This window comes from Dermacentor albipictus, chromosome 2 (genome assembly GCF_038994185.2).
Source record: "Dermacentor albipictus isolate Rhodes 1998 colony chromosome 2, USDA_Dalb.pri_finalv2, whole genome shotgun sequence".
In the NCBI taxonomy this organism is placed as follows: Eukaryota; Metazoa; Arthropoda; class Arachnida; order Ixodida; family Ixodidae; genus Dermacentor; species Dermacentor albipictus.
In genome coordinates, this window is record NC_091822.1 from 129372436 (window position 1) to 129398063 (window position 25628).

At 51.2% G+C, this 25628-nt stretch overlaps 1 protein-coding gene and 1 long non-coding RNA gene across 4 annotated transcripts in view; one reads left to right on the plus strand and one right to left on the minus strand.

The window, feature by feature from the left end:
* The window catches only part of LOC135912505 (uncharacterized), a 63204-nt gene that overhangs the window by 25575 nt on the left and 12001 nt on the right, over positions 1-25628 (plus strand). Inside the window, exons 2-3 of the long non-coding RNA XR_010567697.2 lie at positions 9168-9209; positions 11947-12048. This is a non-coding gene — a long non-coding RNA (uncharacterized lncRNA). The remainder of the gene's footprint in view (positions 1-9167; positions 9210-11946; positions 12049-25628) is intronic.
* LOC135912504 (uncharacterized) overlaps positions 1-25628 on the minus strand; it is a 76979-nt gene that overhangs the window by 12016 nt on the left and 39335 nt on the right. The window lies entirely within an intron of this gene.

The following is a 25628-nucleotide window of genomic DNA, read 5'->3' on the forward strand; positions in this document are numbered from 1 at the left end:
TGGGGCGCCTACGTTTGTTTCTGGTAGTCGCTATCTCTTTGTCCGTCGCTCCTCGGCGCTCTTTTCCATACACTCTGGGGAGACAATGGGATGAAAGGAAATAAATAAAGAAAAAAAATGGCGGGCTTTTAAATACCGTCTTCCGTCTCGGTCGCTTCCACGACGAGGAAAGAGAGAAAGTGGCGCCTGTCACCTTCGGCTTCTCTTGCGGTCGGTTGTATTTCTCTGCGTGAGATTATGCCCCGCGGAGGCTTCAATTAGGGGCGCGTGGCTTCTGTCAGTATTACCTGCGCCAGTAAAGCGCACGCTCACTCATCAGGACAAGCCATCGTCACGCGAAACGCTTCGTTGTACTAGAGAGTGTCCGCAGAGTAGCGCTCTCTGTCGCTCTTTCTCTCCCTTTCTTTCTCTCTCCGTTTCTGAGTCACCACTGACACTGACACACTGTGATGCTTCACCATTACACTTGTTGGCATTGTACATTCTACTAGACTAGGCTCAGGCTGCTCTGACTGTACTTCGGGTAATGAATGACAGGGTGCGCCTTGATGTCATTTTCCTTTCGTGTATTTAAAGTAAAATAGCATCATTGTAGCAATATGTACCTTCATTCTGTAGTGACGCAATCGCCGTGGTTTCTGTCTCCTTTTTGCAGTTAGTGTGAGAGCCAATCGAATAGACTTCAAACTGAAGTCGGTTATTTAAGTACGCAAATATACAGAAAAAGGGCGTATATCCAGTGAGGACACTGTAGTGCAGCATCTCCTATTACGCACACGGCAGAAAGGACTTGTGCAGGCGCACTCGTAGCTCATAAAAGAGACACATCATGAACAAGGTAAAATCCCCAGAGAAATTTCCTCAATACAGTTACAGAAGAGAACTCATCACAACAAACGTGAAGCTCGTATAGTTGACCTTATTAGCGTGCGTAATAAAGATTTTGTTTGACGTCATACGACGTCACTTCGAAATGTCCCTTCACGATATTTTTGTATATTGATCTAAAATAGGCGAGAGAAGGAAACGGAGGGATATCGAGTATGTGCTCAGACCCCACATCTGCATCGTCTTTTCCTTCTTCCGTATGGGTGTTTTGCGAATTCCGCTGAAAAGATGGGGCTGCGGACTATGGGCTTGAGGGTGTGTTCAATGAATTCGACACGCTCTTGTATGGTGCGGAAGGACGTGGTGATCAGTTCCTCCAGCCGTGCCAGTCGTTGGTCGGTCACGGCAGCCGTGCTGGCGTAGGTGTTGGCGAGCGCTTCAATTTTGGCTTCGAGCTGAGTTTCCAATTGGGTCAGGTCCTTGTAATGCCGTGATGAAGTGCGTGTTCGCTTCTTGGTGGTTGGGTCAGTGGTGTTCTCCTCCTGGGGCGCGTCTTGGGTTTTGTCCTTTGATTCTGTGACTTGGTGCGATAGCGTGTCGGAGTTCTGCTCGGGGACAACGGTGGGTGTTGGTTCGGTGCGTGCTCGTTTCTTGGGGGTTGGATCAGTGGTCTTCTCCTCCTGGGGCTCGTCTTGGGTTGTGTCCATTGATTGTATGCCTTGGTGTGATGGCGTGTCGGTGGCGGGTGTAGGTGTCTCGGGTGACTGAGCTGGTTCTGTCCTTTGATGGGCTTGCTGTGCTTGAAGCTCTTTCTTGACCTCGGCTAGCTCTTCCGCAAGCCGGCGCGTGGTTTCTACCAGGGTCGCATTGGTTGCGCGGAGTTGTTTGAGTTCCTTGTAGTAGGGGCTGGTAGTCCACGCCTGCCAGGTGCTCGGAGTGCTTCGGCCACTAGTGGCGCTGTTGGAGCTGGCGCTGCTGCCTTTAACTTCGCCCTTGGCTACGTCGGCCCAGCTGACTTTGTCACGGGAGCGCGATCGCGTTGCGCCGCAACTGTTCCTGTCCGATGAGTCACGACCGCGGGATGCGCTGCGCGAGGCATGACGGGAAGCGTAACGTGATGCGTGGCGCGACGCGCTGCGCGACGCAAGCCCCACCCTCGCCACAACTATGTCCCAGCACAAATCCACAATAGCATCACTACCGGGCCTTACGGTCTGGCAGTGGAACTGCCGCAGTTACAACAACAAGAAAGCCGTGCTGCGACAACATATTACCACAGTAAACAAGAAACCCGACATTATCCTACTGCAAGAAACGGCGACGGTGACCCCCATCCTCCCTGGGTATCGCGCTCACGTCAGCCAAGCGGAGGGACGGGGCGTCTGCACGTTCGTCCGCAAAGGGCTCACGTTCATCGAGCACCAACTCAAACAAGGCCGCAGCAGGGTGGAATACGCCTTCACCGAAATCATCCCAAGCAAACAACGGAAAGGCAGCCTGTTCATCGCCAACATCTACAGTAACCCCAAGCACCAAACACAGAAATTCAAGACCCTACTATACACAGCCAGCACCCAAGCCAGAGACAACACGTTGCTGATCGGAGGGGACTTCAACGCCGCCCATCGAGCGTGGGGTTATGTGAAGGACACGGCCAAGGGACGGGACTTATTACAGGATACCCTGGACCACAAATGTGTCCTAATCACGGAACCCGCGCATCCTACGCGCATCGGCAACTCCGTAGCACGAGACACCACACCGGACCTTACGTTCATAAAAAATGACCACACGGGCAAAGTAACATGGCACAACACGGGCGTCGACCTGGGCAGTGACCACTACATCCTCGAAATTACGATACCCAACCAATTACGGAGGAATACCATTATACATAAGTGGACGGACTGGGACGAATTCCGTAAAGGGCGCCTCACCACAGCACAAAACATCACAGAGATCGAAACCTGGACTGCGGAACTCCGCGATGCAGTGCGCTCAGCCACAAAGACCATAGAAACAGACGAAGACGTCATCATCATGGACAGCCGCCTGGCCCATCTGATAGAGGCCAAACGTTCGATACAGGCGCGTTGGAAGCAGCACCGGCTGAATCGCAAATTGAGGAAGAAGGTGGCTGACTTAAATAGGGCCATTGAAGAACACTGCATGCTCCTGTGCCGTCAACAGTGGAACGAGATCTGCAACCGAGCTGACAGGGTATCGCATCGCAGTTGTACATGGAATCTATTTCGGCACCTCCTAGACGAAACAAAGACCAAGTCAACCCAGCGAGACCGCCTGGCCCGCCTCATGCACACCATCACACAACAACAAGGAAAACACGCTGTTATCAGGAGCCTGGAAGCCAAGTATCTGCCAGACACGCCAACAGAAACCCACCCGCCGTACGGGGGGCTGCCCAACGCGTGGCTAGACCGAGACATTACCATATCAGAGGTACGGGTAGCGCTGCACGAGCTCAACACCCGCTCAGCAGCCGGCCCAGATCTCGTTACAAACAAGATGTTACGCAACCTGGACGACGCTTCGATAGAGGCCCTAACAGACTACTTCAATGAATGCTGGCATTCGGGCAAGCTCCCTCGACAGTTGAAAACGGCTAGAACGATCCTGATTCCGAAATCGGGCAAACCACTGGACATCGGCAACCTGCGTCCCATCTCGCTGACGTCCTGCGTGGGCAAGGTGCTGGAGCACGTGGTCGCCAACCGTTGGCAGGAATACCTAGAGAAGGAAGGCCTCTATCCTGACACGATGATCGGCTTCCGGCGTAGACTCAGCACACAAGATGCCATGTTACAGCTCAAACAAGAAATCGTCGACAACAAGACACAAGACAGCAAAGTAATTCTGGGTCTCGATTTACAAAGTGCATTCGACAAAGTCAAACACTCAGCCATATTAGGACAAGTATCAAGGCTCAACATGGGGTAACGAGCTACAATTACATTCAAGACTTCTTGACCAATCGCACGGTGGAACTGCACGCCGGAGACCTCAAGCTCCCCGAACACAAGCTCGGCAGTACGGGTACTATTACTTATATGCCGTTAAATATGCCGTTACTTGTTATTCTATATGTTCGAAAGAAGAGTATCAAGATCAAATTCATTCACTCATTCATTCATTCATTCATTAAATTCACTATATATATATATATATATATATATATATAAGAAGGGTTGACAAGCGGTAATTAATCGGATATGTCTGCTCAGTGACCGTGTAGGGTTCAATAAAACGACTGGCGAAGTTTTCGCATAAACCGGGAACGCACACAGCAGTCCATAGAACTAATTCGTTACCAGGGAAAAAAGTGACAACACAGTGAGTCTAGTCGTAGGGATGCTTCCGCACATCCTGAGCGATGTCGGTGTTAAGGCGGACTCGATGACGGCAGTTTTCGAGGCAAGACAAAAATTGTTCTGAGGGGGGCGTTGCTGATGACACGGGAGGCGTAAGGAACGAAACGTCCAGGACAAAACTAGGTGAGTGGCCAAAGACGAAGAAAAATGGAGGAAAGCTGGTGGTGTGTTGTACAGCCGTATTGTAAGCAAATGTCACAAACTGTACGATTGCATCCCACTTGGTGTGGTCGGCGCTGATGTACACAGCAATCACATCCGATAGAATGCAGTCAGAACGCTCTGTGAAGCGGTTGGTCTGCGGGTGGTAACTCGAAGTTGTCTTGTGAATGGTGTTTCAGGCGCGCAGAACTTTGGTAAGAAGAGACGAGAGGAAGGCTTTGTCGCGGGCGTTGAGGAGAACGCGCGGAGCTCCGTGACGTAAGAGGATGTTGCGAAGAAAGAAATCGGCGACTTCAGCGGAGCTCACAGATTGTATACAGGCTGTCTCGGCGCAGCGTGTCATATGGTCGACGGCCATAACAATCCAGCGATTGCCATTGGAGGTCTTGGAAAGAGGACCATACAAGTCTATTCTGACGACCTCGAAAGACGAAGCGTACAAGAAAGAGGTTGCATAAGACCAGAAGGAGGAGTCGTAGGTCGTTTGCGGCGTTGACAAAGAGCGCATGATGCGACGTACCTAGATACCGCAGAACAGAGGACAGGCCAAAAGCACTTACTTCGTATTCTGTCGTATGTCTTGGGGCATCCGAGGTGACCTGTTGTCGGATCATCATGAAAGGCTTCAAGCACCTCACGTTGCAGAGAACGTGGTATGATGGGAAGCCATGTTTTGCCATCAACGTTATAAATATAGCAGTTCAAAGCGCCATCGTGAAGCTTGAATTGTTTAGGTTGTCGACGGAATCTGGCGTTCGGAGGTGAAGCCGAGCCTTGTATGCGGTCGAGAGTAGTTCGGCAGTATGGGTAGGCACGTTGGTGGAAAACAAGGACAGATTGGTGATTAGGTTTCAGCCGGTCGAGCGTTGAGACGAACAAGGGCAATGGATTGGGCTCGGATTGTACATCAGTAGCTTTAGGTGATGCTGAATCATTATTTCTCCGCAAATGGCAACGAGATAGAGCATCTGTGTCTTGGTGACTTTTGCCAAACCTGCAGGTATCATGGAAATCATGCTCCTGTAAACAGATCACCCACTGACCAAGGCGACCCGATAGGTTCGTTAGCGACCAAAGCCAGCACAGTGCGTTACGGTCGGTCGCGACTGTAAAGTGACAGCCATGGAGGTATGGCCGAAACTTTTGCACTGTCCGAGCAACAGCAAGTCACTCTTGTTTGATGATGGTGTAACTTTCTTAGCAGCAGTCAGCGTCCAACTCACTTAAGCAATGACTCGTTCGCGCAAGGTGGTGTGACGTTGAAAGAGAACAGCACCGAGACCATGACTTCTGGCGTTGGTGTGAATGATAGTAGCTGCGCTTTGATAAAAGTGGCACAGTACCGGGTTGGACGTCAAGGGCTGCTTGAACGACAAAAAGGCACTTTCTCAATCGGCGGACTCAACGAAGGGCGCAGGTGATGGCGGAAAGTTTCTCAGAGTCCGGTCGAATACCATTTTTGCTGATTAAGTGCCCCAGAACTTTGATAGTCTTTCTGGTGAAAATAATTTTTTCGTGATGAGTTGCAGGCCAGAGTTTGCGAGGCAGGTCAGCACTTATTCAAGATGCTGCTCTGGGAGCGTGGTTGAAAACACTACGATGTCATCGAGATAATAAAGACAGGTCTTCCATTTTAAAGCGCGCAGGATATTATCTATCTCGTTCGAAGGTGGCAGGTGCATTGTAGACCCCAAAGGGCATCAGATTAAACTCGTATGTGGTGGAAAAAGTTGTTTGCTCCTTGTCGGAATCTGACACCGGCATATGCCAGTAGCCGGACCTAAGATCAAGACTAGAAAAATAATCTGCACACTATAAAGAATGTAGTGCGTCGTCGATCCGTGGCAAAGCGTAAACATCCTTGCACGTGATTTTGTTGACGGCACGGTAATCGACACAAAAACGCACTGAACCGTCTTTCTTTTGCGCTATAACTGGAGATGACTAGGGCCCCGAGGAAGGTCGTGTTCCATGCTGACGAAGCAGGTCCGATACATTTTTCTCGATGATTTCGCGCTTCTTAAGAGGCATATGCGATATGGCCGCCCGTGAACAATGCGCGATCCCTCAGTGTGTATGCGATGAGTCGCAGCAGCCGTCATACCCAGGGCTGGCGAATTGATGTCGACCAAGTAACCAAGTGTTTTTCTAATAGAGCAGATCGCCACTCTGGGCAGGGGTCAGGTCAGGGCTTATGGTTGCCGATAGCGGTGTAGAAGAGGCAGTGAGTGGTGACGTACCTGCCTCTGGTATCACAGTCAAAAGGGCAACAACTGCATTACGCTGTCACAGCGCAAGTGACTCTTGATCCACGGGGTAGCATTCGAGGTTATGTAGTTTGGTTTAACACGGTGAGGAATGCAGAGCGAGGAGAGCAGCGAACACAAGGCCAGTAGTAATAAGAATTCCTCTAGATAGCGTATGACCATAGGGAAGAATGAAGCTTCGCCATTCTGAATGTCACTGGAATCGACACATAATTTCTTCTCTTGATGGCCGAAGAACATAATCGGAGGAGGTGACGAGGCGCACGCGTCCTTCATAATAAGGAAGGGAGCAACCGGCGGTATTCAGGTCTGCGAGTCGCTCACAACAAGAGATAGCAGTGGACGCCAAAGAAAATAAATCCCATCCTAAAACAACTTCCAAGGAACACTCGGGAAAGACAGCAAAAATAATGTGATTATGTATTCCGTCAATAAATACTCGAACTTCACATTGTGCAGTGGGACAAAGAACGGCGTTGGCCGCTGCACGAAGAGACGGGCCGCAATAAGGTGTCATCAATATACGGAGGCGGAAACAGAAATCTCCCAGAATAATCGAAATGACGGCACCTGTGTCCATTAGAGCTTCGACGGGCACACCTTCCGCAACCACTGACAACAGGTTCGGCGGTCGCTCTGGAGGAATTGTAGGCTATCCAGTGGATGCAGTTTGCCCTCCTAAAACTGCATCTGAGGGTTTTCCGAGCGAGCGTCGAACATATCAGGAGCAGGTCGGAAAGGTTATACGGTACGACGACGTGGAGAAGGCGACCAGCGACGAAATTCTCAAGAATTCAGAGGCGTTTTGGTAGGGTACTGAGGGCAGGGCGATCGGAGAAATGAAGAGCGGTAGGAGGTTCTCTGGTAGCCCGTTGCACGACGGACGCGTGCTCGCTCTTCAGATATGCAACCACGTTGCTCATCCTGTTGACGCCGTTGACTGAACCGGGAGATATATATGCCCGTGGAAGCCACAGTAATATCAAATTGATTGGGCATGAAACTGGGCGGAGCGGTAAGGCTGTAGACGCACTGGTGCTGACAATGAAGCCACAGGGACATAGTGGCCCGTTTGCAGAGGCGCCGCGGTGACCGGAGGGAGTGGCGCGACATTGGCATATGTAGGCACCTGTCGAGTGCAGGGGCCGTCGGAGCACGTTAGACGCGCTGCAGAGGCGATCTCTTGCCATATTATCTCGCATACCCGGTCGGAGAAGGGGCGACGCAAGGTTCTGGCGCACAGGAACAGCACCGCCCGTGAAGTTTCTCCTGAAAGATAACATGTATGATCGTCCGAAATTCTACTGCTGAAGGCAAACGAAGGTCTATGCTGTCCGTGTATAGCCGTAGAGATTGAAGTTCCTCTAGGTGCTGGCAAGTGGCTAATACATGTTGGATGGTGGTACGATCTTGTGTGATGTGTGCGCTAAAGACGACAGTGTTTATGCCTTTAACAATATGCCGTATGGGGTCGGTTTGGGACATGGTCGCATTGACACGTTTTTACAAAGCTAGCACATCCTCAATGTAGTAGGATGTGTACGATTCCCCGGAGAACTGGACGCGCTCACCGAGCTGCTTCTTCGTGACGACAACGGAAGCGCCGAAAATCTGATGAAGTTGCTGCGTGAACGTTTCCCAGTCGGAGGGATGAGGCTGATGCTTCGAAAACCAGGTTTTCGCGACATCGGTGAGGTAGCAGGGAACACTGTGCAATTTCTGTGAGTTATCCCACTAACTGAAGTCGCTTTCCAGGTTGTAGTTTTAGAGTCATTTCTCGACGTCATCACCCTGCAGGCCAGCGAAGACTGGTGGGTCACGGTGAAGGCTGTGGATGGCCATGACGGATCGCGAAGGCTCTGCTGGAGTGGAAGTAGTCGACGTGCTCGGATTGTCTTGAGCATGCTTGGCAATAGGTGGTAAGCGGCGAGCCGAGCGGAGCTGCAGTGAGAAGGGCGAAAGGTTGCTAGGAACGAAAAGCACCTTCCACCACTAATAAAGAACTGCTTAATCCAGCCGAGCTCGAGCTACGACGAACAACAAGCTGTGCAGCCGATGATGATAATTACAGATGAATTTGTACAAGGGATGATGATGTGTATAGATGAAGAAGAGCCAGTCAGGAGTCGCGCTCACAACACACACACACACACACACACACACACACACACACACACACACACACACACATATATATATATATATATATATATATATATATATATATATATATATATATATATATATATATATATATATATATATATATATATATATATATATATACGAGGGCGAATTAACACGTCTTCGCTCCTATTTTTTATCCACATTACGGCTGTAAATGCGAAGTCAACACATCCATTGTCAGCAGGGGACCTTTCTTGCACCTGCACGAACATATCTGCCGGTAGCTCCGCGGCACGGCGCTGCTGTCACTTGTTGAAGATGGCGGGTGTGCTGCATATGTCCGCGGCGTACAAGCAGCGGAGTGTAATTCTATGTATATTCTCATTATGCGCAGGGCTCTCAAGTAAACCCGATGGGCACTGGCGGCTCATTGAATGTAAGTTACACTTTTTCCAGTCTATGATCCCGAACTTTCATTCGCCAGGTCGCCTTTCTCGCGTTAACATTGAGACTTGCTCTAAGTTTTAGCCATTCAGAGGAAGCATGTCAGCTCAGGACAAGCATGAAATAAGCTTCTCTCAAGAGAGCTATGTACGCGTGCATAAAATCGACTTGATGTGAACTGATTAGCTTCGCTAGCATTCGCTTTCAGGGATTTCTTCTGTTCTTCAAATTTGAAAGTTCTGATGTAAAAATAGGGTGATTTTAGGAAAGAGGGACATTAAGAGACATCACCCCCTAGGGATCCTAGTGCCTGAGAGATTAATCAGGCGCAATGAGAATAACATGACAATTTCGAAAAAAAAATGATTCCTCGAATTAAGTTCCTGCCTGCAGGCGGCGCGTGAGCGGAACAGCTGTCAATTCTTGTATCTTTATTTTATTTTTCTTCCTTTGGAGTTTTCTTGCCAACAGTTCGAGGCGAAGAGTTGTCAAAAACCTTATTGTCGAAGGTTTGATACATTTTTCGCATAGCAAAATGATTCATGCAGTAAGTATATGGGTGTTGATTGGAATGTTTCATGACATTCACATGGTTCAGTCACACCGCACTCATCGCGTTGCGCCATAGCCTTTCCAAACCACGAAAATGTATCAAGTTTGCTCTTTTCATGACACAGTCGAAAAAAATGAGTTACTTAATTATTCATACATGATTTGCATGTGAACTCATGATGATTTCTCTGATTGACTGTTTACTGCCATTATACGCGACGTCATACATTCTCACGTGTCCTTCACGACATTACCTTAATCCGCCATCTTAATCAACCTTGGTTTAATTTTCACCGGCCGTGTTTCATTTTAACTGACCTTAATCCACTTTGCTTTACTTTGTACCTACCATGTTTCATGTTAATCCACCTGAATCAACCTTGCTCTAATTCGTACTAAACTTAATACACCTTAATACATCGCAATAAAGCGCTCTAGTTTGAACGACTCTTAATCCACTTTAATTCACCTTCATACACCTTACTTCACCCTAATTCACTTTACTCCACCGTATTATAACTTGTTCTAATGTTCATTCTGCATTACTATTGAGCACATACAAGACTATGATGACGTATCTGATGATGCTGATGTTTGTTGCCACTCGGTGCGGACAGCGTCCGATTTTCTGCCTCATGGGACATATAATGCTTTCGGATTTATAACACCCTGTTACACGAATGTTGTCTCAGCCAGTCAAGGGTTGAAAAATAGATATTCGAGTGGGAATGTAGGAAGACGCGACAAGATAAGCACCTTGACAGGCACTCTAAGAAACACATTACAAAATTTCTGCACTCTCATTATTTGCATAGGTAGCCAAATGTTATTATTCATCTCCAGAATTCTACACTGCAAGGGGCTCAATAATTTTTCAGCCTAAACCTTCGTTGTGGCTATCGGCAGATTCCAATGCCCGAAGCTGACAAAGAAAAAAACGCCTTTTCTACTCTTGATGGCCTTCACGAGTTCAACGTAATGCCTTTTGGCTTATATAGTGGTTCTGCCACGCTTGAAAAAATAATTTACCTTCTTCTTCGTGGCCTCAAGTGGACAACCTGCCCATATTTTATTGACGACACTACCGTCTATTCTTCGATTTTCCCGGAATAAACAACGGTTGAACCAACGTTTATTAAAAAAAATCACAGCCCCTTGCAGTCCGTGAAGATGGTAGAACATCGAGGGAACACCATGCAAGTCAAACTTCGTAAGCAATCTATACTTCAAATATTTTGTTGCACCATTATTTCGTCTAATTTTCGCTTTGGCGGTAGGCAGCTTCTTCCTCGGGAGTACGCACTACTTGGTGTCTTCCCTTTGTTGTACCTAGGTTGGAATGTGCGGAACCACTAATCCAAAGCTACGTATATTGCACGTGAGGCCCACCACTGGAAATGCGGTCGCTGCAATCGTTTTGACGATTGGTTGGATTGGTTTGACGATTGACGTGGCTACCGGCACTTCTTGGTATATATGTATATATATATATATATATATATATATATATATATATATATATATATATATATATATATATATATATATATATATATATATATATATATATATATATATATATATATATATACAGTATATATATATATATATATATATATATATATATATATATATATATATATATATATATATATATATATATATATATATATATGTATATATATATACATATATATATATATATATATATATATATATATATATATATATATATATATATATATATAAAGCACCCTAATGTTCTAAAATTAGATCAGGCACGCATGTTCTAGTGCTGTATTCTAAAGCCTCAGGTTATACAGCCTTTCTTCCTATAACGAATTGTAATACAGCTATGCTCATGGTGCCAGCCTGTGCCATCGTTTTCCCACGCGTAGTCGCCATGGTATTGTCTTTGGGTGCGGTGTTTCTGTAGCGGAGCGCAGAAATCCCGCTCCCACAACAAATGGTACTGGTTAACGGCACAAGGTCCCTGCACACACAAACAGACGCGCACACACAGGGGCTCACACACATAGAGACCGACATCCATCCTGCCAGCCATTCGCATGTGTATTTCCTTATGGCTAACTTCTGTTATTTCCTGTGTATCTACGTTGAACCTTGTATATTCAGTGCCAAATCTTATGTTTACGCGTTTGCTCTCCTTCTTACAGAAAACCCTAAAGATGATGCTATGGGCAATTTGCATCAAGGTGTTCGTCATCACCTACGAATTCTTTACGGCGCTTCTGTACTCTTACAATTGCTACCTAGACGTAAGTGCCTAATGAATTTCATTTGCGGACGTTCTTTTCGGTAAGGTCATATCTCGTACAATATCTGAAAAGACCGATTCAATGACGGCCTGTCAGAAGCGCTGTTGGAGACGAGAATGGCTGGTGGTAGCGCTCGGCAAAGACATGTGCGCACCGACAGAAATATATATCTGGACCAGTACAGCGTAAAACTATTCCAGTCTATTTTGATTTCAAATTCACCGTTAGCCCTCCGCGATAAGTGAGAACGGATCGAGTCGAGTCCATAAGGGGCGGGCACCACGCCGAAACGTGCACAACCCGAACCATTTTGACCCATCACACAGGGCTGATGGCGGATTTGGAATAACAACATACTAGAATAGTCTTGCGTTATGCCGGACCTGCTACTTCGAATTGATTTTAGCTTAGACAAAACAACATTGACCTACAAGGCACATCAGACAACACAGGCAGCTAATATAGAGAGTGTTTCTACGAAGACATGAAGCGACATTTACGAATAGCCATATTGAAATAAAATGTCAGTTGCTTCGAAAATATGCCGTCAGTGGTGGTGACCACGCCGCGAAGGGTGATAGAGCCTAATTAGTTACTAATTAAGAAAGTTCTATAAAATAACTTTTCAACTAAGTTTTTCAGTGGGCTCATCGTAATTGCGAATTCGAATCGAGCTCTGTGTACAACCCATATCAAATGTTCCACCTGAATAAAAGTTCCGATTACCCACGAAAGTTTCGCACGATGGATTTCGGCTACCACAGCGTGCGAAACCGAAACTGGGAGGCTGCAGCGAGCGCGCCCTCCCGAGGCAATGTTCTCACTCGTCACGCAGCAGCGGAATGCCAGCGTGTTGCGACACTGAGGAACCCGCAGCCGCTGCACGCTGTTACGAATGACCTGCAAGGGTACCAACCTACATAATTTTCCCAGCCAGCTGCAGCTGAGAGGGTGACAAGCTCCCCAGAAGGGACCACGGAAGTCTTCCCCACCTGCCGCGGCGACTCGTTTTGTAGAGAGAGAAGTGGTTCTTGAAGGGGTAAGGAAAGGTTGTCGCTGTTTTCTGCAGCCCTTGCGGGAGCACGGCTCAGCGCCAACGGGGGTGAGGGGGGATAGTGGGAGCAAAGGAGATAGGAGAGTAGAGGGTTAAAGGGTCGCCATGGCAGCGGATGAGCAGTCCGGCAGGAAGGGCCCAGTGGGTCCGGTAGGATTGGCGATCTGGTGAAAGGCCAGGGAGCGGTGATCCAGCAGGAGCCAGATTGGGGCAGTTCGAGTAGCCTAGAGTGGTTTGGGTAGCCGTGAGGCTATGCGTCTTTGGAGAAAATCCTAGAGTCTCGCCGAGAGCCCCGACGAGTCGAGGTACTCGACGACACTCAGGAGGGCTGGTAGCTCGCTACGACCAGGGAAGAGGATGTCTTCCTGTCGTGTAGAAGGAAGCCCCAGTCGTCGGAACTCCTGCAGGAGACGGTCACGCTGCTGCAGGTAGGCAGGGCAGGCCAGCAGGAGGTGCTCCAGGGTCTCGGGCTCCCCACAGGAGGCACAGGCTGGAGAGGCGACGAGGCCGTGCCGGTGGCGGCGAGCACCCGTCCAACAGCAGCCAATCCTCAGTCGCAGAAGGAGGGAGGTCTCCCTGCGTGCGAGGCCGCGCTGTGGAAGTGGTCGCGGAGGGCGGCCCAAGGACATCCGCTTGTCCGGATGGCAGGCCAGCAGATGGCGCCGAAGCCTGTGGCATGTGAAATCACTGGCTGTCACTGCCAGGCTGGGCGGGACCACGCAGTGGTGGGCACGCTTTGCCAGTGCATCTGCTTCCTCGTTGCCCGGTATCCCTACGTGGGCTGGAAGCCAGTGCAGGGATACTGAGCAGCCCGCCTCCTGGAGCGCCATCAGCCTTGACGAGAGCAGGGCAACCCCGAGGCTGGCCCTTTCTGGCCTCTGCAGGCTGAGGAGTGCCGCCTTGGAGTCGCAGTAGATGGTCACTGGGGTCACTGGCAGCTCCTCTGCGAGTAAGTCCACAGTCAGGTGAAGGCCTGCAACCTCTGCTGCTGTTGACGTCGCATGGTTGGGGAGGCGACACTGCTTGCTCTTCCCCAAAGCGGGCACCACGCAGGCCGCAGTCGACGAGCCTGTGTCCGGCATTACCGAGCCGTCAACGTAGATCTGCAGGTTTCCACCGTAGTCCTCATGCAGGAGGGAAGCAGCCGTCTGTTGAAGGGCACAAGTTGGGGAGCGCCATTTGGAAACGCCGGGCAGCTCTGTGGTGATGGGTATGGGTGGTCTCTGGGGAGGAGGCAGTTGTGCGTTGTTCGCTGGAGGCCTCCCAATCACCTCTTCGTACAGCCCACAGAGTCTGCCCATCTGTGAATGGGGCCGCGAGCGCAGTCGGGAGAGCAGGGCACTGCCGTCTGGTCCATGGTGGAGGCGGTCAACATGGCGTAGCCCTTGCTGTAGGAGGAGGAGTGACAGGGGCCATGCTCCCGCCTCGGCCAAGGTTGCAGCGACTTGGGAGCTGCGGGGAGCGCCCAGGCAGAGCCTAATCGCGGCCCGATGCTGCAGCTCTAGCTTCTTGAGACGGGCTGGTGGTAGTGCCACGAGTGGGAGGGCGTACCGCAGGCGTGAGGTGGCTGCTGCATCGTACAGCCGTAGTGCCCACCCAGTGGTACAGCCCTGTCCTCGGGAAAGAAGCTGGGAGACTGCCTTGCGGACACGGAGGACCTGGACATGCAGGGTCTTGACAGCAGGCAGCCAGGACAGTCGGTGATCAATGCGCAGCCCCAGGTACGTCACTGCAGTGCTCCAGGGTAACTGGGCGCCTTCCAGGTGCAGCCGGGGTGCTGTGCGGCGGGCGGCTGCTCTTGGGTGGAGCAGCATGGCCTCCGTCTTCCTTGCCGAGATGGCAAGGCCAATGCTGCTCAGGTAAGCAGCGGCGGTGTCAAGAGCTCTTTGCAGGGCTGAGCGCGCGCTGCGGTGGTTGTGTGGTGGGCTTCGCACCCACAGGGCGATGTCGTCCGCGTAGATGGAGGCACTCACCGGATAGTCGGGGTCGATCGGCAGGGCAGCAGGAAGCCGGGCCAGGGCCAGGTTGAACAGGAAAGGGCTCACCACTGACCCTTGTGGCACGCCCGCTGCCACCGGACGAGGGGAGCTCTTCGATCGGCCCACTCGTACCCTGAGGGTGCGTTCCTCTAGGAACGACGAGATGAACCGCCGCAGATTCCCGTTGATGCCAAGTAGGTCCAGGGCCTGCTGAACGACTGGGTGGGGCAGGCCGTCGAAGGCCCCCTTGATGTCGATAAGCACCAGGAGCACGGCGTCACCGCAGGCCTTGGCCTCTTCCAGCGTGGAGACCACATCCGCGATGGAGTCCGCGGTGCATCGGCGCCGCCGGAACCCCGTCTGCTCATCGGCCAGGAACCCACGGGCACGGGCCACCCAGTCCAGTCGGACCAAAGCAATGGCCTCCATCACCTTACAGGAGGCGGAAGTGAGGGAGACCGGCCGGTAGGAGCTCACGTTTCCAACCGGCTTTCCGGCCTTCAGGATGGGGGCCACGATGGCTGTGCGCCATTGCTCCGGCACCTGCCCTGACCTCCAGATGTCGTTATAGCAGTCGAGCAGGCGCTGCTGCTCGCTGGCGGCCAGGTTGCGGAGCATTTGGGTCGTCACTCCGTCGGCTCCTGATGCGCTGCGGCGCTTCCCCCTCTTCAGGGCCACTTGGAGCTCGTGCAGCGTCAGGGGGTCCTGGCAGATAGCAGTGATCTGGCTCGATGTCCACCCCGGGTGATGGTTGTGCAAGCAGCTAGGCAGGCTGAGGGAAGGCTGTCCTACCGGCAGGATGGCTGCAGTGCGTGGTACAGCCGGCGCGAACTGGTCGGCGAGGAGCTCCGCAAGGGCCTCTTCGCTGATGCCCAGCGTGATGGCAGCGGCGAGGACAGGTTGTAGGTTTGTTCTCCTGCCGGTGAGAGATTTGAGTAGTCTCCAAGCCAGGGGTCCCCTGGATCTGTCCTCGATGGCAGAGCAGAGGCTCCTCCAGCTCTGGCTCCTCCTGCGCCGGGCCTGGCGCCTGCAGCGGGCATCCGCGCGTCTGTACTCCGTCCAATGCTCTGCCTTGCCCGTCCGGATTGCTCTGCGCTCCATACGGCGCCTGGAGGCGCGGAGGTTGAGCAGGTGGAGGTCCGGAGCGGGGGTATCTGGTTGGGCAGAGCACTGAACGGTGGCAGCCTGAGCACAATCCGCAATGGCGCTGAGGAAGTCACGGCCATCGTCCAAATTGCTGCAGTGCTTCCGGAACAGGGACCAGTCTGTGACGTGGTAAGTTCTTGTCCTAGGCCTTCTCCCAGACACGGGGCTGATCACGATAGGGAAGTGGTCAGACCCCCATGTGTCCGGAGTTGTGGCCCAGGAGTAGGAGCACTGCTCGGTGGTGAGGGAGAGGTCGATGGCCGTGCGAGCTCCGCGGCGGACGTAGGTAGGCTCCCCAGTGTTCAACATCAGCAGGCCAGCTCGGCTGATGGCGTCTGTGAGGTCCTTGCCTCGGCGGGTGCAGCTGCGGCTACCCCAATCCGTGTGGTGTGCGTTGAAGTCACCGCACAGGACTGCATGGCCACCGAGGCGAACAGCCAGCTGTACGAGGCTGGAAGGATCCCACGGCTTTCCTGGACGAATGTAGATGCTCGCCACAGCGGTGTCTTGGCTGCCAAGGCGTACGGTGACGGCACATGACTCCAGGGGGCCACCCGCGATGTCAGCAACAGGTAGAACAGCATGCGCCAGGGTGCTGCGGACGTAGATTGCCGTGCGTGGCTTCCCTGTCTTGTGGGCTCCATCTAGGCAGGGTGCTGCAGTGCAACTGCGTGTGGCACAGGTGGTGGCGCCCGAGTAGCCAGTGTAGCCGGGGAGCCGTACGTTCTCGGCCACGGCGTATACCTCCTGCAGTGCGAGGACGTCGAAGTCGCACCGCAGGAGGTACTCACACAGCTCGCCGTGCCGTCGCTGCAGCGAGTTTACGTTCCACTGGAGCACCCTCGGGCGGCGGCGGCGGGACCTCGATGAGATGCTAGCCATGCTGGTGTTGGGTGGATGGCACGCCTCCCGCCTGGAGGCAGAGGGCTCGGAGTGGGCTATCAGCAGGCAGCATCTCTCCGATGGCCTTGAGCGTCAGCTGCAGGCTCGCGATCAGCTGGTCGCGGGGGTCTGGACAGGCCTGCGGTGGTGGTGTGGCTGGTGCCTCCGGGGTTGTGGTGGTAGCTACAGGTGGTCCGGCTCGGAGGGTCCGTGGGGCTGCTTTGGGTGGCTGGCCAGGAGGGAGCATCGCCGACTGGTAAATTCGTGTGCGGCCGGTTAGGGCCTGTGCATATGAGACTTGCGTGGAGGTCTTCGCCTGCTGTGTCTCTTCCCGCACAGAGGCCCGGACGGCACGACGAGAGAGGGGAGTAGGGGCGGTCGCCATGATGGTTGCCACCCTACGTTCTTCCTGCCACCTGGGACAGGCAGGAGTATTAGCAGGGTGATTGCCACCACAATTATTGCAGTGGGCGGCATTTGGGCAGCTTTCTCCTCGCTCGTGTGACCTCCCACAGTGCAGGCAGCTGGTAGGTCTGTCGCAGGTTGCAGCCACGTGCCCATAGCGGCCACATTGCTGGCACTGCAGTGGACGCGGTCTTCCAGGCCTCACCCGGAACTGGAGCTTGTATATAGACACATGCTCGGGAGGGACCGGGCTGCTAAAGCGGAGCATCGCCTTGTTGCCGGAGCGGGTCGCAGACAGGATGGGGACACTGGACTCGATCGCACCAGCCAGCTCTGCGTCGGTAGTCTCGTCGTCAATGCCGTGTATAAAGCCCGTGCTGTTTCCACGGACAGCTGGTGGACGAGCAGCAACGGGAATGCCGCGGAGCTCGGTGGTGGCGAGCAGCCTCTCCAAGCAGGCCTGCGAGGTCGCGTCCGCGGCCACGATGTTTCTTTTTGTGTTAACCCGGACCGCGGACACCCCTGGCAGCGCAGAGAGCACAGCGGCAATAGCAAGGCGGGATCCTCGCTCGAAGGCCCCTCCCGGGCCAGAAGGGCGGAACAAGGCCGTCCCGACCACCGCTGGGTCAACCGGTATGGTGGCGGCTTGTAGAGCCCTGGCGCGACGCTGGGCGTTCCTAGAGAGGACCATGGTGAAAGCATCCTCTGCTGGTTCGCCGTTCTCGGGTGCCAGGGAGGGTGCGATTTAAGCACTGTTGGGGGTGTTCTGCAGTGGCGCCTGTTGCTGTGGAGAAGCCGCTGGGCCCGAGGTGGTAGCAGTCGCTGGAGGCTGCAGGCTGCCTGGAGTTGTCCGTCGCTTCCCCTTGCCCTTCTTTTTTGAGGCAAGGCGCTTTGAAGGAGGAGCTGGCGGATCCTTCAGGAAGGCAGCTGCGCTCTGTCCAGTGGCTGGTGGAGCGTGATCATCAGTAGTCGCGCCCTCTCTTGGAGTAAGTGCCAAGGAGGCAGTTGATGACTCGTCAGGGTTCCGAGAGACGGCGCTCGCATTCTGAAGGAGCGGGGGCAGGCAGGTCGCTACAGCCGGCGCCGACGTTTCGAGACCACCGCCATCGTGTGCGTGGGGCAGGGACGATTTGATGGCCGTCACTCCTGGTTGTCGAGGGATTGCGCTGTCGACATCCGACCGCTCCGAGCGTACGTCGGGTGATACGTGAGCCTCGGAGCACGGAGGGGCGCTTGATGGCTGCTTGCGAGGGCCGGCCACGTCGTCCTCCTCACTCTCAGCTTCACGGGCGCGTTTCCGCGAGCTCGAGGAATCCATTTCTTCCTCGTCGTCTGAAGAGGGGAGGGAGACGGCAGTCCTCTCAGCAAGGGTGGAGTCCTGCGTCAGGGAGATGGGGCTCGCCTGGGGTAATTTCACAACAGCTTCCGGTGCCCCAGTGCTGTCGAGTACAGCCATAGGCAGAGCAGGAGCCGCTGGTTGCGTAGTGGTAGCTTGCTTGCGCAGCCATTCGTCGACAATGTGCGCGGCACGGTTCTGGAGCTCTTCTCTCGCACGGAGCTCTTGAAGATTAGACGGCTCGAGTGTCACGAGCGACGTGCTGGCATGTCGACGGTGACCCGCGCGCGGTGGGCGTCCTTCCGGTGAAAGGAAACTCATGATTTATAAAAAAAAAAACCCGCTCACACAACAGAACCGCAGCGCACGATATCAGAACGACATGGGAAAACGCATCCCCGCCGCGAAAAACAAACTCTCGCTCGGTACGCGCAGCGCGCGCACAACACAACACACGTGGCGCGTGCACAAAGCACCACACCCGTGCGTGGAGCAGGTGTCGTCTCGATGTCTCGACACTCGAAGTGTGGACGCTGGGCAGGGGGAGTGATCCTACGGCAGGCACGATGCAGCGAGGTAGGCGTAGGAGGTCGCGCAGAGCATGCGTGGCAGCACGCGATGGCGGTGGCCACGCGGCTCATGCAGCACACGCCGGAACGATGTGCAAGCACGTCCGCCCACGTGGAGTCGGTTGCGGCTGGCGAGGCGAGGTCGTCGGAGCGAAAGGCTGCGTGACCTCTCTCATCGACAGTCCGAGCAAACTCCACTCGTTTTGTAGGGACGACTATATGCCGCATCAACACCCTCTCGGCGCCGCTATGACTAAGCGCGGTTCACGGACCAATTATTGTTCGTGGATTCGCCGTGCCCGCACCGGCTGGTTGGAGCAGGGGAGCTCCTGGAAGATATTCTGCGGTGCCGTCTCACGCTGCTTAGAAGTCATGGACAGACGCGGCGGCCATTGTCTGCGGAGTCAACACTGGGATGAAGAGGCGCCTACGCGGGGCAAAACCGGTGTCTGCGAGAACCCACTCACTTGGGCGTGGTCAGTGATATCTGTGAGGAAGTCTGTGCAAACCCTCCCCGTCATAGGCGGGTCGGTCGCGATGACTTTGGACGCTCCACTTGGTCCAAAGTGGAACGGCCGTTTTTCCCTCACCTAGGGATCTAGGGTGGACAGAGTATACTTAAGGAGCCGTTGGTGGCTGCTCAGTCTGCATTCCTCTTTCAGTCATGTTAGACTGGTGAACTGTAACGTTCTCATGTAAATACTGTAAATAAACCCATATTCCTTGTTCTCAATGAGAACAAGTCTCTCCCTTCAACAACGTCCTCAGCGTCGATAAGTGGGACGACGGGATGGGCAAGCTGCCATCTATTTCGTGTCCGTCCCGTAACATAACAGCGCTGGCTGGTCACTCCTGGATGACGTAAGCAGAACGGCGCCTCGAAGGGCTTTGCTCTCCCTGTAGGTTCCTAGTATCTTTAGTGCACTCCGATAAGGGGAATTCATCCCGTTACAGTTACGCGGGTACACGTTTTTACAGTTCCAGAAGTTGATATGACTTGTGCGGAGAGCTCGCTTCAATTTTTTCAGTTGCGATCAGCCCGCGGAAACTGAAAGGTTAAATGTTATTTAATAGACTTTTGTTATTTAGTGACTAAGTACCACGTATCACCCTTCACCACGTGATCCCAACCATTAGCAGCATGTCTCTATGACCGCCCTTTTATTTCAAAACAGCTCTTTTTAAAATTTTGCCAAAACAATTGTTGGAAGCTCCTGGTATGTGCGGACATCGACGCTGTAGAGTGTACTCTCGAGCAGCACACCGCCGAAAGAGGAAGCACGTGCTTCACGTGTTCATAAGATCGAAGATGTTCAGTGGAGATCTAGAAAAGGCAACTGACAGCCGGGCCACAGCAAACTACAGGGGGATTGGGAGATCTTACTTATCACGGGAAAAGACGCTACTACGCACATCACTTAGTGCTGCAACACCTAAACACAGTTCCGTATCAAGAAAAGATAGAAAATGAGACTCAGCTACCATTTGCACGATTCTACTACGCCACTGATTGTAAGGTTCAGTTACGTTACCAGTCCAATGTAAAAAAAAAACTTGGTGTCGATTTTACCGCGCGCATGAAGTAAGGAAACCTGAGTCGACGCGTACCGCGTTTCAACGATCATATGGGAGATACAAAGGCACACAGACAAGCACACAGCTGAATCGTCGCTTTCGGATTCCTACGACGCCTCCTCTTCGCTGTGTACCGACCACAGAAGGTCATCTTCAGTTCAGCTTAATGCATTAGAAATGCCACACTTCTTGAACACTCGGGCAACCATTGTCTGCGGGAGTGCATTCCACGCTCCACGGACCTACCTTGTGACGTCTCGCAGCGTCGCTTTCTTCAGCGTGGCTAGTTACCTTGCGTTGAGCTTTTTTTTTTTAGTCACAGTCGATTTAGTTTTTATTTTGAGTAGGATTAGTTACGTTTGTAACGCGCATGGAAATTTGAATACACCTCTTCATCAAAAAAGGTGCGCATTAGAATAGTGCAATTGCGGTACATGATTGTCATGGAAGGTACGTTTTCACAAAACAATCAAACGAAATGTTAATATAGCTGTAACCTAGTTAGTGCAGGAAATATTCCTTGTTGATGGCTTGCGCATCCATGGGCTACTGAAATCTTTCTACTGAGTATCAAATGCGCTATACTATACGCGGGCTATGTGTTGGGTTTCTCGCTCATAACTTAAAAATTCCAACTATTAAAAGGATAATAAGTACACGTTACGTATGGAACTTCAAGGTTGAAATAAGGCGTGTTGTGCAAGCATGAAAGTGAATATGTAGTTATTGCAGAGACCATTTTGTCTACCCGCCGTAGTTGCTCAGTGGCTATGGTGTTGGGCTGCTGAGCACGAGGTCGTGGGATCGAATCCCAACCACGGCGGCCGCATTTCGATGGGGGCGAAATGCGAAAACACTCGTGTACTTCGATTTAGGTGCACGTTAAGGAACCCCAGGCGATAGAAATTTCCGGAGTCCTCCGCTACGGAGAGCCTCATAACCAGAAAGTGGTTTTGGCACGCAAAACCCTTTAACTTAGACCATTTTGTCTACTAAAAACACCGAAGAAAGGCCTAATATGCCTCCATGCGCGCTTCATCGCGGCAGTATTAACCGACGTCCCAGAGCACTCGCACAAGCTTTAGGCGTCAAATGCGCCCCGAAAGTGGTTTGCACGGGAACGCGCTGAAATTATGGCCGCCGATCACGCACGATGAAAAATGGCAAAGGAGCCAAGAAACTGTAGTTGCGAAAGCCACTTCCACTGAAGGAGAATCGAAAAGAATTGTTCACCATTTTATGTGGCAATGGAGAGCACATTTGTATAAAGACAACGATGTGTTAATGAGCGCTAAAATCTAATTTGTGCAGCAATATATTTATTAAGTTGTGGCTTCCGGAACTATGCTTGAGTGAAAAGTTGCTCTATCACTTCAAACACGCTACGATAGGGTATGCGCTGGGTTTCCCGTGCTTAAGTCACATTCTTGAGGTACCGAAATCAGCATGGTATACCTATATATGATACATTGGACATTGCAGTGTAAAATGAGTTGTAAATAAGTTGTCTGCGACGTGAGTCGCAAGGCCCAACATTTGTGCCATCATTGAAATCAATTACTTGTACTTGCTTTTAGCACTTGAGAATACGGCTAAATAATTTATTGATATTGAGAAATATCGTTCTTTACTCAATTTCAGAAGCTGGGAAGTAGATTTTTCGTTCTCGTTCACACCAGCGCGGACTGGTGCTTGGCTCACTTCATTCAGTGGAATAAACCTGATAAGCTGGCAAAATGGCATGTTGGCAATTATCTTCCCAAAATGCTTCGTCCTGAAAAAAACTGCAGAAAAATGTTGTGCTGGTGTCTGTGTACGGCCATGAAAAAGATAGGTAATGAGAACTAAACAGATTTTTCTGACTTCGTCCTTCTGTCTTCCCACTGTGCTGTCTAGCCTTACAATAACGTTCGAAAAGCGCGTTTTGTGTCCCAGCATTCGTGTATGACATACGTAAGCCTAATTTAGTCTCTACCTTCCACCAAAGCACTGTTTGAGATCATAGAAGAGAAATAGGTTATTTTTTCCTTTTCAAGATATAAAGCTATAACGAATTAGCCATTGTTGCTTGGAAAGCATATTGTAGATATAGGCACAGGCGTATTCAAGTAGTATCGTTCTTCGTTTTTCCACTTAAATTTAATGTATTGAAATGGTGCTCTTCTATATTTTAGACTATATTTCTACAGAAATAAACCTGCAACAAAATGACTTCAACGCGTCTTTTTGGTTAATCTTTTGGCACCTCATAAAACAATATAACTGCTACCCTATAGTCGGATACAACTTTAGAAAAAAGGGGAGGCCCCGCCCAGTTGACCGAAGCGGCGAAGTCACCGGCCGTCCGGCGCATGACGTCGGTCCAGAATGCGCGCCCACTGGTGCACCCGCCTCGGAGGAGTAAACGCCCCCTTTTTTCTAAAGTTGTATCCGACTATAGTTCGAGTGATGGCTCAAGCATTGCAGCTTCAAGATTCCCCTGTGGTAGCGTTAACATGAATTTGCGCGAATGCAGTGATTTCATGATGGTCAAAACACGTGTCCACCTGCCGTCCTGCTACAAAACTGACACTTTTCTTTCAAACCCGAAAGCGCGAATGAAAGCCAAGCCACACCGTCATAGTTGAAAACAAAAAAGAAAGAAAGAAAAACGAGAAAAAATTAAAGTTTCCGCGTGCTCTAAATAAGGCGTACAGCCATAATTTATCACAGATTTGTTGCAAAAACAAAGACGTGTCAAATTTCAAAGGACTAGTAAGCATTGTTAGATACGGAGCCTTTCCCTGGCATCCTTAGAGTTCACCAGACCACATCGAATTGCCGTCGCACCTAATGAAGGTGCACAGAAGCGAGTCTAACACGCTCCCGGACCTGTCAGACAAGTGGGCGACTCCAACCCAAGGCGTCGCTCGTCAAGACAAGCTGGCGACCCCCGCCTCCAGCGCCGCACATGCAGCTATTGTCACACTGCTTGACTCTTCCCGGAAAGTGCAACGGGAGCCTGCACGGTTCCAGGCAGTTGAACCTGCACCCGAGCAAAGCTGCTTTGCAGCTCTGAAAGCTCGTTGGGAAACAACCCGCCTCCTCCAGCTGCGCGCTTTCACACGGGGATGCAACACCAAGGCAACGCGGGTGCAAGTCACCGTGAAGCCCTCAGAGCCACACCTTCTGCCCATTGTGACGGCAGTTGCAAACCTGGAGGCAATAAAGGTGGCAAGTCATCCCTCAAACAGGAGAGCACTTGGAGCGACCCCCTGAGCCGAATGTGACTACACTTGCACGGGCGCCCACCACTGGCCGAAAATGACGACACCGGAGCGGGCTCGACGATTGGCCGAAAATGACGTGACCATGAGAACCGAAGGGGTTAAAAGCCAGAGACAGGGAGCAGGGCGAAGATTCGTTCATTCATTCATCTCTTTCGAACTTCCTGCCAAGGGCCGCAGCGTCCGACATGCTGCCGGCCATCAATGATTTTAGGACTGTTAATTACTTAGTGTTTTTCTGTAAATAACATAAATAAACCTTCCGTTTCATCTCTAAATCCTCCTCAACGTCAGCCAACTCCCGCACTCAACGGCAAGATTCAATAACTGGGGGACAGCAGTGGGATTCTCCTCCAGACCCAATATCATATGCGCTTAGGAGCAGTTGCTCCTCATGTTTCGTCTACTACCTTTGCCACAGAGTTTCAAAGATGCCAAGTTTATGAAAATTTTAAAAACGAATTGTTGGCCCGTTCTTGTTGCGAGAGCATAGCGAATTGAGTATTTTAAAAAAACTAGGGCTCTTTGTTTCACAAAATAAACTGTGTTACCTCAGAAAGCCCGGCCGTCTGAATGCCATAGGAGCAGTGAAAGTAGTCGAACATATGTGTTTCCAAATAAATGGCGCTGAAATATATATTACCTTGCATATCGACAAACGACGCGCAGATGGCTTCTGCGATACGCCGAACGTGCCCGGCATATCTGCCGTGTTTGAGGAAGCTCGAGAAATAAAAATGGTTGAAATCAGCCAAATCAATCCATTCGGTTAACTATTTTTATTCTATTCACAGAAATACAACAGATCACATGTCACAACGGCAAAATAAATAGCAACATTTAAACTAACAGTTTATTACAAGAGCTAAGAAATACTGAGAAAATGCGGTAGCAAACAGTAACATCATCAAGTGTATTGCAAGGACAAGGGATTCTAATTAAACATGAAAATAGGCAGCCAGGTGACCGATTATTTCAGTCATTATTTGTTTGCGGAAAGAATGAGAATTTCAACACAATTTTTCTGGCATAATAAGGAGTTAGAGAAAGTGGGTGCACATGACGCCGGGTCGCAAGTTCGGATAAGTACGGGGCTTGGTTGAGCCCGAGCTTCCGATTAAATAATGAATGCAAAAACTTTAAACGTGCTGATCTTTGCACCAGGATTGTAATGAGGGAGCCTGATTACACTCCATAACTGACGAGACGGAATCCTGGTGGCCTTATAGAGAGAAAATAAATCGCACAGCCTTTCGCTGCACTTTTTTCACGCGCAGTAATGTTACATTAGTATGCGGATCCGATATAATGCAAGCATACTCTAGGTTAGGCCGAATCAAATGCTCATACGCCAGACATGTTATATAT